The sequence below is a fragment of the Lutra lutra genome, chromosome 2 (genome assembly GCF_902655055.1).
Source record: "Lutra lutra chromosome 2, mLutLut1.2, whole genome shotgun sequence".
NCBI classification, from domain to species: Eukaryota; Metazoa; Chordata; class Mammalia; order Carnivora; family Mustelidae; genus Lutra; species Lutra lutra.
The window spans coordinates 47,349,583-47,362,852 of record NC_062279.1 but is presented as its reverse complement, the minus strand read 5'-3'; the positions used below and the strand labels follow the sequence as shown (position 1 = coordinate 47,362,852).

General features: G+C 35.7%; 1 long non-coding RNA gene across 2 annotated transcripts in view; it reads left to right on the top strand.

Annotated features, from left to right (window-relative positions):
* LOC125092885 (uncharacterized) overlaps window positions 1–13,270 on the top strand; it is a 176,521-nt gene that overhangs the window by 25,191 nt on the left and 138,060 nt on the right. Inside the window, exon 4 of one of the 2 annotated variants that reach the window (XR_007125091.1) lies at window positions 249–788. The exons of the other annotated variant lie outside the window; for it this stretch is intronic. This is a non-coding gene — a long non-coding RNA (uncharacterized LOC125092885). Of the gene's footprint in view, window positions 1–248; window positions 789–13,270 lie in introns of those variants that run through there. 2 annotated transcript variants of the gene reach the window in all.

Below are 13,270 nucleotides of genomic sequence, written 5' to 3'. Positions count from 1 at the left end.
TTTGACAATTCTATACATTATACAATGCTCACTGTGATAAGTGTTGTTATCATCTGTTACCTTACAACATTATTATAATAATATTGACTATATTATCCATGCTGTACTTTTCATCTCCATGGTTATTTATTTTATAACTGGAAGTCTGTGCCTCTTAATGCCCTTCACTTATTATACCCTTCTCTTTTATTCCCCCTCTTCCTCCCACTGGCAACCATGAATTTGCTTTCTGTATTTATGCATTTTAGCTGATGTGAGGTACCTGAGATTTGAAAAAGGATTTGCAACTTTTGCTTCCATTTTTGCAACCTTTCCTTCAACTGTGAACCTGAATGAGGGTGAACCATCTAGAAGACTATGAAAACATGTGAAATAATCTGAGCTGACTGTAAGGGCCTGGTTAGCCAGAAGGAGCCAATCCAGTCAAACTTGGATTGACCCTGCCCCTCCCAGAGAAACTTATTTGCAAACCCAGGATACAGGGGCAGGCCAGGCTGGATGGAGACATCCAATCAGTGGGGCACGCATATATTTACTATGGCGAATTGGAATTCAATTGGCCGCCTGTATTGCCGACTAAGCATGACTGTACAGTTTTCCCTGTGTGTTGCAATCTCATTGGCCACCTGTGTGTGGGCCAGGCTCAACCACTTCTATAAAGGTTAGCCTGTGAGGCTGGGGGGGGGGGGAGTAGTAGTAGTTGTCGGGAGCGGCACTGCTGTCAGGGTCATCCTCCTCCTCGTTGTCGTTGCCTCTTTGTGAGAGACGGCCCCGTCTGGTCAGTTTGATTTTTGATGCTTGGCGCGAAATAAAGCTTTGCTTGACCTTCGCTTTGTATCAGTCTCATTCCTTTGATCACAGACCCTAACACTGACAAGTGGTCAATTATCAGGTGTGCAAATGAGATCAGCTAAGTGCAGAGGAACTGCCCATTCCATATCACCAACTCAAAGACTCATGAGCAAACAAAGGCATATAGTTTTTAATCATTGAGGTTTGTCCCACAGTAGTACTATGGCAATAAATACTTAATATGGAGGATATAAAAAAGTAAGCAATAACACTCTAGAGTGATAAAGAGTATGACAAAGTACATATAGGGGAGACTGCTTCCAGGAAGATGGTGTTAGTATTTTTCCATAATTCTTGTGCTAAGTACAACTAAAAATCCCAGACATTTAGTAGAAAACACAAGGAACCTTGGAAGGATATGGATATGAAGGCAGACAGGAAACAGATCTCATGTCCCAGGAATGATATGATGGTGAGTTGCCTGGGCTCCCTTTCTGCCTCATATATCCTGAACTTGGGGTTAAAGAAATGAGCAAACCAGAAATGTCAACAGGTACAGACAAAAACCCCCAACAAAAGCCCACTCTCCATCCAAAAGCACCCGGAGGCAAGCAGCTTAGCAAGACAGAACACATTTCAATAGCAACTGCTCTATTGAGACAATACTGTAGTCCCATCTCTACCACATCAACAAATTAAGAAGCTTAAACTTTAAAAAGATGCACATATGGTACTAGGAGAGCTTGCCACTACCCTTGAACTTCTTAGTTACTTCCCAGGTATCTTACTACTCGATGTTGGAACCTCAAGTGACTATTTCTGGGTGGATTTGGACCAACAAAGAGAGTAGTGAGAAAACATTCCAAGCAGATAGATGGCACAAGAATGTACATGGAAAGTTGGATATGAATGTATTTATTAGCTTTCATGCTTCTGGCTTGGTCATAATGTTGTTCCAGCTGCTCATGTATCTCAAGTCTTTCATTTAATCATTCATTTATTTTTTCCAGCTTTATTAAAAATAATTGACAAGGAGGGTACATGATGTGATGAGCCCTGGGTGTTATACACAACTGATGGATTGTGGAACACTACACCTGAAACTAATGATGTAATATATGATGGGAAATTGAAAAATTTTTAAAGATTTTATTTCTATCAAAATCCTAGAGGAGAACATAGGCAGTAACCGCTTTGACACTGGCCGCAGCAACTTCTTTCAAGACATGTCTCCAAAGGCAAAGGAAACAAAAGTGAAAATGAACTTTTGGGACTTCATCATGATCAAAATCTTCTGCACAGCAAAGGAAACAGTCAACAAAACAAAGAGGCAACCCATGGAATGAGAGAAGATATCTGCAAATGAAACTACAGACAAAGGGCTGATACCCAAGATCTGTAAAGAACTCCTCAAACTCAACACACACAAAACAGATAATCACATCAAAAAATGGGCAGAAGACAAGAAGAGACACATCACCAAAGAAGACATGCAAATGTAACAGACACATGAAAAAATGTTCATCATCATTAGTCATCAAGAAGATTCAAATCAGAACCACATTGAGATACCACCTTACACCAGTTAGAATGGCCAAAATTAACAAGACAGTAAACAAAGTGTGTTGGAGAGGATGTGGAGAAAGGGGAACCCTCTTATACTGTTGATGGGAATGCAAGTTGGTGCAGCCACTTTGGAAAATAGTGTGGAGATTCCTTAAGAAATTAAAAATAGAGCTTCCCTCTGACCCTGCAATTGCACTACTGGGTATTTGCCACAAAGATATTGATATAGTGAAAATAAGGGCCATCTGTGCCCTAATGTTCATAGCAGCAATGGCCACAGTCACCAAACTGTGGAAAGAACCAAGATGCTCTTCAATGGACTAATGACAAAGAAGATATGGTCCATAATATACAGTGGAGTATTATGCCTCCATCAGAAAGGATGAATACCCAACTTTTGTATCAGCATGGATGGGACTAGAAGAGATTATGCTGAGTGAAATAAGTCAAGCAGAGATATTCAATTATCATATGGTTTCACTTACTTGTGGAACCTTAGGAATAACATGGAGGACATTGAGAGATGGAGAGGAGAAGTGAGTTGGGTGAAATCGGAGGGGGAGACAAACCATGAGAGACTGTGGACTCTGAGAAATAAACTGAGGGTTTTGGAGGGGAGGGGGGGTGGCTGAGCCTGGAGGTGAGTATTATGGAGGGCACATATTGCATGGAGCACTGGGTGTGGTGCATAAACAATGAATTTTGGAACACTGAAAAAAATTAAATTAAATTAAAAAAAAGATTTTATTTGACAGAGAGAGACACAGTGAGAGAGGGAACACAAGCAGGGGAATTGAGAGAGGGAGAAGTAGGGTTACCACAGATCAGGAAGCTTGACATGGGGCCCCAAGCCCAGAACCCTGAGATCATGACCCAAGCTAAAGGCAGCACTTAACGACTGGGCCACCCAGGTGCCCTTGGTTAATTGATTTAAATAAAAAAGTAATTAATTAAAAATTAACATTTAAGAAAGAAAACAAATGAAGATGGGCTAAAAGGGAGAGGTAAACATAAAAAAGACAACTATAGAGAACAAACTGAGGGTTGCTAGAGGGGAGGTGGGTGGGGGGATGTGTAAAATGGGTTGATGGGTATTAAGGAGAGCACTGATTGTGATGAACACCAGGTGTTATATGTAAGTGAAGAATCACTAAATTCTACCCCTGGAACTAAAATTACATTGTATGTTAACTAACTAGAATTTAAGTAAAAACCTGAAACTAAAAAAAAAAAAAAAAATTGACATTTAACATTGTGTAAGTTTAAGATATACAACCTGATAACTGATAAGTTGATATGATTATATATTGTAAAATAATTATTACAATAGTTAGCACTTTCATCACTTTACTTGATTAGAATTCTTTTGTCATGAGAACATTTAAGATTTACTCTCATAGCAACTTTCAAGTGTACAATACTGTATTGTCAAATATAGTCACCATGCTGTACCTTAGATCCCCAGAATTTGTTTCTCTTATAACTGAAAGATTCTACCCTTTGACCAATATCTTTCCATTTCTCCCACCCCCTTGCTTGAGGAAACAACTCTGTTTTTATGAATTTGGCTTTTTTAGAGTCCACATATAAGTGAGATAATTTGGAATTACTCTGTCTAATTTATTTTATTTAGCATAAGGAACTCAAGTTCCATTCATGTTGTCATAAAAGACAAGATTTCCTTCTTTTTATCACTAAGTAGTATTCTATTGTATGTATATGTACACATCTTCTTTATCAATTCATCTATTGAAGGATACCTCCATTGCTTCCATGTCTTGGCTATTGTAAAAAAAAATGCTGCAATAAATATAGGGATGATTGTATCTTTTCAAATTAGCATTTTTATTAATTTTTTTGTAAAATAGTGCAATTACTGATCATAGGGTGGTTATATTTTTAATTTTTTGAGTAACTTCCATACTATTTTCCATAGTAGCTGCACCAGTTTACATGCCCAAGAGGAGTGCACAAAAATTTCCTTATTCTCCATTTTCACCAACACTTGTTATTTCTTGTCAGTTTGATCATAGCCATTCTAACAGATTTGAGGAGATATCCTATTGTGGTTTTGATTTGCATTTCCCTGATTATGAGTGGTGTTGAATACCTTTTCATGTACTTGTTGGCCATTTGTATGTCTTCTTTGGAAAAATGTCTATTCAGATCCTTTGTTCACTTTTAAATTGGAGCACTATTATTATTTTTATTTCTGCTATTGAGTTACACAAGTTCCTTATATATTTTGGATATTAATTCCTTTGAAGATATACAATTTGCAAATATTTTCTCCCATTCCAGAGTTTGCCTTTTCATTTTATCGATGCTTTTTCTGTGCAGAAGCTTTTATAGTTTGATATAGTACCACTTGTTTATTTTTGCCTTTGTTTCTTGTGCTTTTGTTGTCAAATGCAAAATAACATTGCCAATACCAATGTCAAGGAAACTTTTCGCTATCTTTTATTTTAGGATTTTTATGGTTTTAGATTTTACATTTAAGTCTTTAATCCATTTTGAGCTAATTTTCTTGAGTGTTGTAAGATAGGGTCCCAGTTTTATTCTATTCCATGTGACTATCCAGTTTTGTCAATGCCATTTATTGAAGAAATCAACTTTTCCTCATTGAGTATTCTTGGCTCTCTTGCCAAATATTAGTTGACCATATATGTATGGGTTTATTTCTGGGCTCTGGATTATGTTCCATTGATCTATGTGTCTATTTTGATGCCAGTACCATTCTGTTTTGGTTATATCACTTTGTAGTATAGTTTGAACAAGGAAGTGTGAGACCTCCAGCTTTGTTCTTTCTGAAGATTCTTTTGGTTATTTGGAGTTTTTGTGTTCTATATGAATTTTAGGATTATTTTTTCTATTTATGTGAAAAATGCCATTGGAATTTTGGTAGGGATTGCATTGAATCTATAGCTGGCTATGGACATTTTAGAAATATTAAGTCATCTAATCCGGAACACAAGATATCTTTTCATGTATTTGTGCCTTCAACTTTTTTGTTATGGTCTTATGGTTTTTGGTATAATGATCTTCATTTCTTTAGCTAACTTTTTTCCTAATAATTATATATATTTTATTATTAATTCCTATTCACTTCCTTCTCCCCTAACTTTGATTACCTCATTTACTGCCTAATACTAAAAATTCAGGAAGCCTACAAAGGCTTGGTCTACAGGGGTTGATACCTTAAAAAAGGCTCTGTGTCTAGAATGATATGGACTAGAAAAGTAAGCTAAAACTTATAAAGCCATTCACTCTGTATTTAAACATTTTTTCATTACAAAGCAAAATTTACATATATCATAATGCATAGACTATAAGTACACAATTTGGCGAGTTTGATAAATGTAGACATTGATGAAACCATCACCTCAATCAGAATATAGAATGATTTCATCAACCCAGAAAGTTCCCTTGTTACTCTTTCCAGTCAATTCTTAACTGATATATATAATCACTTTCCTGGTATCTCTAATGCTAGAGACTGGCATTACATTTTCTTATGTTTCATATAAAAGGAATCATTGAAAATATATTTTGTGTGTGTGTGTCTGAATAAAGGTTGTACAAATTTACTTTTCCATTGACAATGCTTTTTTTTTTAAGATTTTATTTATTTATTTGACAGCGAGAGAGAGTGAGAGGGCACAAGAAGAAGGAGTGGCAAAGGAAGAGGGAGAAACAGCGAGCCTGATGGGGGGCTTGATACCAGGACCCTGGGATCATGACTTCAGTGGAAGCCAGACCCTTAACTGACTGAGACTCCCCGTCCCTCCCCCACCCATTGACAATGTTTTGTTTTCATTCTATAGTAGAGAAAATAATGAATATTCAAGAGATTTGTCTTCTAGAAAAGGGGTTTATTCTTTGTAGTAGCTGATTTTTATATTTTCAGCAGACCATAATCTTTTGAATGTCCTTGTAAAAATTCCCATGTGTTAAACCCTCGCTCTCCAACATATAATTCACAACTCAAATTCCGGTTCCTTGGATGGTTCAGACACTGGCATTGACTTAGGCTCTACCAAACAAAAATTCTCTCAGGGAACTTTGATTCAGAAATGAGTAATGTGAATAGGATTAGAAACAAGCTCTCATTTTGTTGGCAAATATATCCATTTTTTGGCTTTGAAATCATGTTCTTGGAAATTTAGACTTGAGTCTGTTATTCCAGGTCATTTAGTGATTCTGTGAGCTATCCCATATCTTTTGATATTCAGCTTACACTATCCAGGAACTATGCAAGCTATTTGCAACGAAGAAGTCTGAGTTATGTACTCCATGTGCCATGGAATACACAGGTCTCAGCTTACCCCTTCCCACCACTTGGGCAAACTATTATTTATTGCAATTATGCTGAGCCATAAAAAATTTTAATTTGCCTTCCAAATTATTTCAGAAGAGACATTTGATTTGGTAGGTGCTTTGAGTTAGACATAGTTTGATACACTTTAATTCTTTGAAAGCTGTTTATTCTTAATATGGTTTGGAATATATCTGACTGATGTTCCATTTAAAAGAGAGTCAAGACAGTCTATCATAGTGCTTTCTAGTAGAGATGTAATGTAAGCCACACTTGTACTTAAAAAGTTTTTAGTAGCCACATTAAAAAAAACTTTAAAAATATAGACAAATTTATATTAATAGTATATTTTATTTAACCCAATAATATGAACTGTCTCAATAGCTAATCAACATAAAATGTATTAATGAGATAATTCACATTATTTTTTTGTACGAAGTCTTCAAAATTCAGTATGTATTTTATACTTATGGTACATTTCCAATTACTCTAGCCACATTTCAACTGTTCAGTAGCCTACAAAGGCCACTGGCTGCCATACTGGATAATTCAGGTTCATCATACTGAGCATGATCAGAGAGATTTACCAGAAGAACCTTTCAGAACAGAGTAGAACTGAAGAAGAACTGCATTTTATGAAAATATTAAGCCAAACTGGGTGGATTGGACATTAATAGAATCCAATGCTATATCCAGGATTAAAACTAAACTCCAAAATGAGGTTTATATCAGTAATAAGGAGTTGAGATTCTAGGGACGATAGTGTATATTCCTGACAGAATCATCCTGTAGGTAAGTCATTTATCATAGTGTTTTATTCTTCATTTTTATAACCCATCTCTTTGTTCAGATGGTACCTGTCTTACAATGACTGCAATCCTCTCTTTGATTGCCAACTAACAAATATTTAGATATTTTTATAATCAGAATATTTGAGTAACTGAAACCTACATTCTCTAGCTGTACTAAATAACAGTGTTGACATTACTTTTATTTGTTCCAATAAATGGTGTCTCACATAAAGCAGGCATTCAAAAAATCTTAGTTCCCTTTCTTTTTTTTTTTTAATTGCCCATGCCATTTGCCCAACCACAATAAAACTGCAACTCATGCCAGTTAGACTGGATTCTGCAAAATATTAACTATTGGAGGAGATAATTGCTTCTAGCTGGCTTTGTTCTATTTCTTTCAAAATAGGATGATATCTTTCTTATTTGTCTCCTGGGATTATTGATGAGATGAAATGAGACAGAATATGAGAAATTTTAAAAATTTATTGTGCAAGAATTAATTGAAAAAAATTGTACAGTAGTTATCAATGTCATAGTTCTGTGTTGTCATTCAGTATTTAAGAAAAGGTATTTACTTATTTAATTTGAGAGAGAGAATGAGCAAGAGAGACACAAGTGGAGGAGAGGGCCAGAGGAAGAGGGAGAAGCAGACTCCCTGCTGAGCAGGGAGCCAGATGCTGAGTTCCATCCTAGGAACCCAGGATCCTGACCTGAGCCAAAGGCAGATGCTTATCTAACTGACCACCCAGGTGCCCCAAGAAAATATATTTCTAACTGATAATAAATGAACTCTACCTTTGAAACTAATAATACACTATGTGTTAATTAAATTAAATTAAATTAAACTTAAAAATTACTTTAGGAAGCAAAAAAAAGAATTTTATATATATATATATATATTTTAAAAATAATTTAAAAATTTTATATACATATAATGTATTATTAGCCCCAGGGGTATGGATCTGCGAATCTCCAGGTTTACACACTTCATAGCACTCACCATAGCACATACCCTCCCCAATGTCCATAAACCCACCACCCTCTCCCCCTGCCCACCCCGGCAACCCTCAGTTTGTTTTGTGAGATTAAGAGTCTATTATGGTTTGTCCCCCTCCCAATCCCATCTTGTTTTATTTAAAAAGAATTATATTTTTACTTAAAATTTATTTTAAACTCAAATTCAGATTTAAAAGTTAATAAAAATATTTAAAGCATTATTAACTTTATCTTTTTAATAAATAATTAATCCAAATTCTAGTCTCTGGAATTTTATTTTATTATAAACATTTTTAAAAAGATTTTATTTATTCATTTGAGAGAGAGAGAGTATGAGAGAGTGGTAGAAGGAAAGGGAGCTGCTGCTGATCAGGGAGCCCAATGTTGGACTTAATTCCAGGACTCTGGGATCATGACCTGAGCTGAAGGCTGATGCCTAACAGGCTGAGCCAACCAGGTGCCCCTTACCTGAAACATTTTAAATTCAAAATTTAAATACTGTTACTATAGGTAAATACTTGCATGATCTTGTGTTAATTATGTGGCAATCTATAGAGGGAAATAACTATTCTTCACCCTCCCAAAATAGAAAGGGCTTATTGTGAATTCACTGAAAAAAAAAAAATGGTAATAGGCAATAAATAGTATAGTAGGTTGCATTGAACAGTTTTGTTTTAGTTGCAGAACTTTTTCCGGGGCCACATTGACACTGATGTGTAAGGAGAAGGGGAATGAAGTGTAGTGTCATTTAGCTCTGCTAACAAATACAGAGGTGATATGAACAAGCATGGTACTCACCAACCTGGAGAGAGAAAGGAGAGGTAAAGAGACCTCAGTGACATTCATATCATCATACTATAAACATAGCGTGTTTTCTGAAGTGGTGTTCTTTTATTCTCTGCCACCACCACTGCACCATTATTATTATTTTTTTTAAGAATAAAATACAATTTATTAAAGGGATATTGTATACATGAATATAGACATCTTTTCTCAAGTATTTCAACATCATAGCAATGCTAAACTGTGTTTAGTTACTTCATGTATAAAAAGATGTGCCAAAAGATGCATGCCTTACCAGTTTTTATTTTATTGGGTATGGCTATAGGTGACAGTGTATTTCTGATCTTGACTCTTTGTTGCTGGTGTGCCACTTTCAACTTTGCTATTTTTCTTTGCTTAGAGGCAAATGTAATAAACCTTACATTATTTAGATCCTTATTCCCTCTCTCCCTTTTCACACTTGAACACACACACACACATACACCCACACGCACACAAATACTTGATTAATCAAGTACGAGAAGTAAAAGTCTCAGCTTTTCCCTATTGAGGATGATATTTGCAAAATTAACAAGACAGTAAACAAGTGTTGGGGAGAATGCAGAGAAAGGGGAACCCTCTTACACTGTTGGTGGGAATGCAAGTTGGTGCAGTCACTTTGGAAAACAATGTGGAAATTCCTTAAGAAATTAAAAATAGAATTTCCCTATGACCCTGCAATTGCACTACTGGGTATTTAGCCCAAAGATACTGATGTAGTGAAAAGAAGGGCCATCTGTACCCCAATTTTCATAGCAGCAATGGCCACAGTCACCAAACTGTGGAAAGAACCAAGATGCCCTTCAACGGATGAATGGATAAAGAAGATGTGGTCCATATACAATATGGAGTATTATGCCTCCATCAGAAAGGATGAATACCCAACTTTTGTATCAACATGGATGGGACTGGAAGAGAGTATGCTGGGACTGGAAGAGATTTTGCTCAGTGAAATAAGTCAAGCAAAGAGAGTCAATTAAAATATGGTTTCACTTACTTGTGGAGCATAAGGAATAACACAGAAGGCCTTGGGAGAAGGAGAAGAGAAGTGAGTTGGGGGAAATAGGAGGGGGAAACAAACTATGAGAGACTGTGGACTCTGAGAAACAAGCTGAGGGTTCTGGAGGGGAGGGGAGTGGGGGGTTAGGTGAGCCTGGAGGTGGGTATTATGGAGCGCACGTATTGCATGGAGCACTGGGTGTGGTGCATAAACAATGAATTCTGGAACACTGAAAAGAAATAAAATAAAACAAAATAAAGTAAAATGAAAAATAAAAACAAAAAAAAATGAAAGAAGTTAATATCTCCCACTACTTATTTAGTTTCTTCTGTTGTTTCCATATGTTTCTAATAATTTTTGCTTTGATTTGATGCTCTGCTATGTGGTGCTTAAATGTCCATGGTTGATATATATTCTGACTTTGGATATAATCCAAAATGGATGGATGGATCCATTATCAAAAACATAATTGCAGTCTTTAATGCTTTTTTTGGTTTGAATTCTACTTTGTCTGACTTAATATTGCACCCCTGCTTCCATTACCTTTCCTGTTGCTTGGAATATCTTTGCTGTTTTTTTTTTTTTAATTCTTATAATCTTTGTCACTTTATCTTGGCTGTATCTCTTATGTACAAACATATATGCATTTATAATCCAACCTGAGAGACTTAAATTTTTAATGAGATTGGATGAGATAATTAATATATTGGTTTCATTTCTGTCACTATTTCTAATAGATTTTTTATTATTCCTGTTCTTCCATTAGGGAATAACATGTCATACTATCTTTTTTTAGTAACTTAGAAAGTAAATATCCATTTTAATCTATCAATTCCTTTAATACCTAATATTCCAATAGTGTGAAAAAAATGGTATAGTTTCATTTCCTAACAGCTTTCCCTCTCCTATTTCTTCATTTATAGTACTACAGTCTAGACTTTTGTACCATTTATATGTATTTATTAAGTCTTTTGGCTGTCAGGACTATGTTGTAGAGACTCTTTTTAATCTTTGTTTTTTACTTATATATATATTTTTGCATAGTTCCTCAAGTGGTATATTTTTTGATGGTTTGCATTTGTGAGAATGTCTTCTGTAAGCTTCCACATTTGATCAATCATTTTGAGTGCTTTAACTTTTCAGCCACACCTCTTCCTTGAAAAACTCTGTCACTGATAATACATTTGGTTTAATAAATAAATAATTAAGTATAGCTGAGAACTGGAGCAATGATGCTACCCACTTTTGTACAGTGAATTTCATAAAGTACTCTTTGCTACTTTATTTTGTTTGTTATCTCCTGTTCATTATTATAGACTTCACATTTTCTTGAAATTTCATTAATAGCACAAAACACTGTTAAAAAATGTCCTGTTTACCTTTCAAAAGTAGTTTATTTCTTATCTTCTTGGGTATGTTATTCTCTTTCTGTTCATGATGATTTTTCTTTTTCTATAAGCTCTGCTGGCTTTGCTGTGTTCACTTGCTTTTTGTGCGAGCTCTCCCACAGTCTGAAACCTGATCAAATGCAAGGTGGTTGGACTGGTGCCTTGTCATGCTCTTGGAATCCCCTCATATCCTGCTCCATAGAATGTTGCATTCAGCCATCCAGTGATCCTGCTGCCCAAGGGAGTAGAGAGTGAGTCAGCATCGTGGATGAACTGCAGAGTTTTTTTCTGTGATGATGAAGCTGTTGCATTAGGAGCCAACCTTTTGCTTCTAGGTTTAATTCTTCGTGGCCTATACAGTTCAGGTTCAATGGTTCTCAGAACTTGGTTGAACCAATTAAACAGAATCTCTGGGGAAAAGGATGCAGCCATCAATATTTCTTTTTTTTTTTCTTTCTTTTTTTTTTTTAGCCATCAATATTTCTTAAAGGTCCCAAATGATTTTACCATTCAGGTAGGCTTGAGAATCACTGGTTTTAGTGAGGCTGTGAATGGATTCCTTCTAGAAGCAACTGCATTAGAGGTTTTACCACATGCTGACTTCTCCTTACATCACCCAGAATAATTGCTTTTGTTTGTTCTTGTTCAGGAGTGAGAAAAATGGGATTAAGTAGAAGTCTCCCCATATCTCTCACAGCCCTCATTTGCCTTCAGTTTTTTTCCCCTTTGAATAAATGGATATTCATGACAGTTCGCAAATATCTTTTCTATTTACCACCTGCAGCATTGTACTACTTTCTGCATGATGACTTTGTGAGTGAGTTCTTTGCAACATAACTAGCAGGAATATCTGTCTACTGGATTGTACTTTTGTCTATTTTTTCATTGTTGATGTAGAATTCTCTATATTTTTATGCTCCTTTGAGTATTTTAATTATCAGCTAAGGGAGAGAAAGATGCTTATGTTTTGAATCATTATTATCATTTTGACTATTACAACTGCTGTATAATGAGTGCATAGTATTATTAAACACCATAACTCTAAACCATACATGAATTATCACATTTTTCTTTCACAACAATTTTTAGAGGTACATAAAGTATCTCCATTTTATAAATAATTCTCTAGTTGTCATTTTACATGAAAACATTCAGCTGAATTGTGAAAAATGACAAAAAGCTCATTGCTCTACCCATTGATTCACTAGTGATGGATCCCAGGGAAAAGAAGAGGGTAGAAAGATTGTTGCAAAGCATTCTACTACTGCTAATTCAGGCCTATCCAGGACCAGGCTCAGTGAGAATGAAGTCACTGGTGGTACAATTGGAAAATGCTCTCCAGCCAACATTATCTAGATCTACCCTAATGTACCCCATTCCCTTTATGCTTCCAGCAGTAATTCCCAGCATCCCTAGTGTCTTGGACCTAGTGACAAATTTGGAATTTGGAATCCATGTGGAAACCCTGAAAGTTAACTGAATGAATCTTTTCTTATCATGTATGGGTTACTTTGTTTGAATGGTCCTTAACTCAACTGCCTGGTGTCAGGCTCTCCTTTCATTCTCTTCAGGAAATGCAGCCTTAATTTGAATCCCTGAA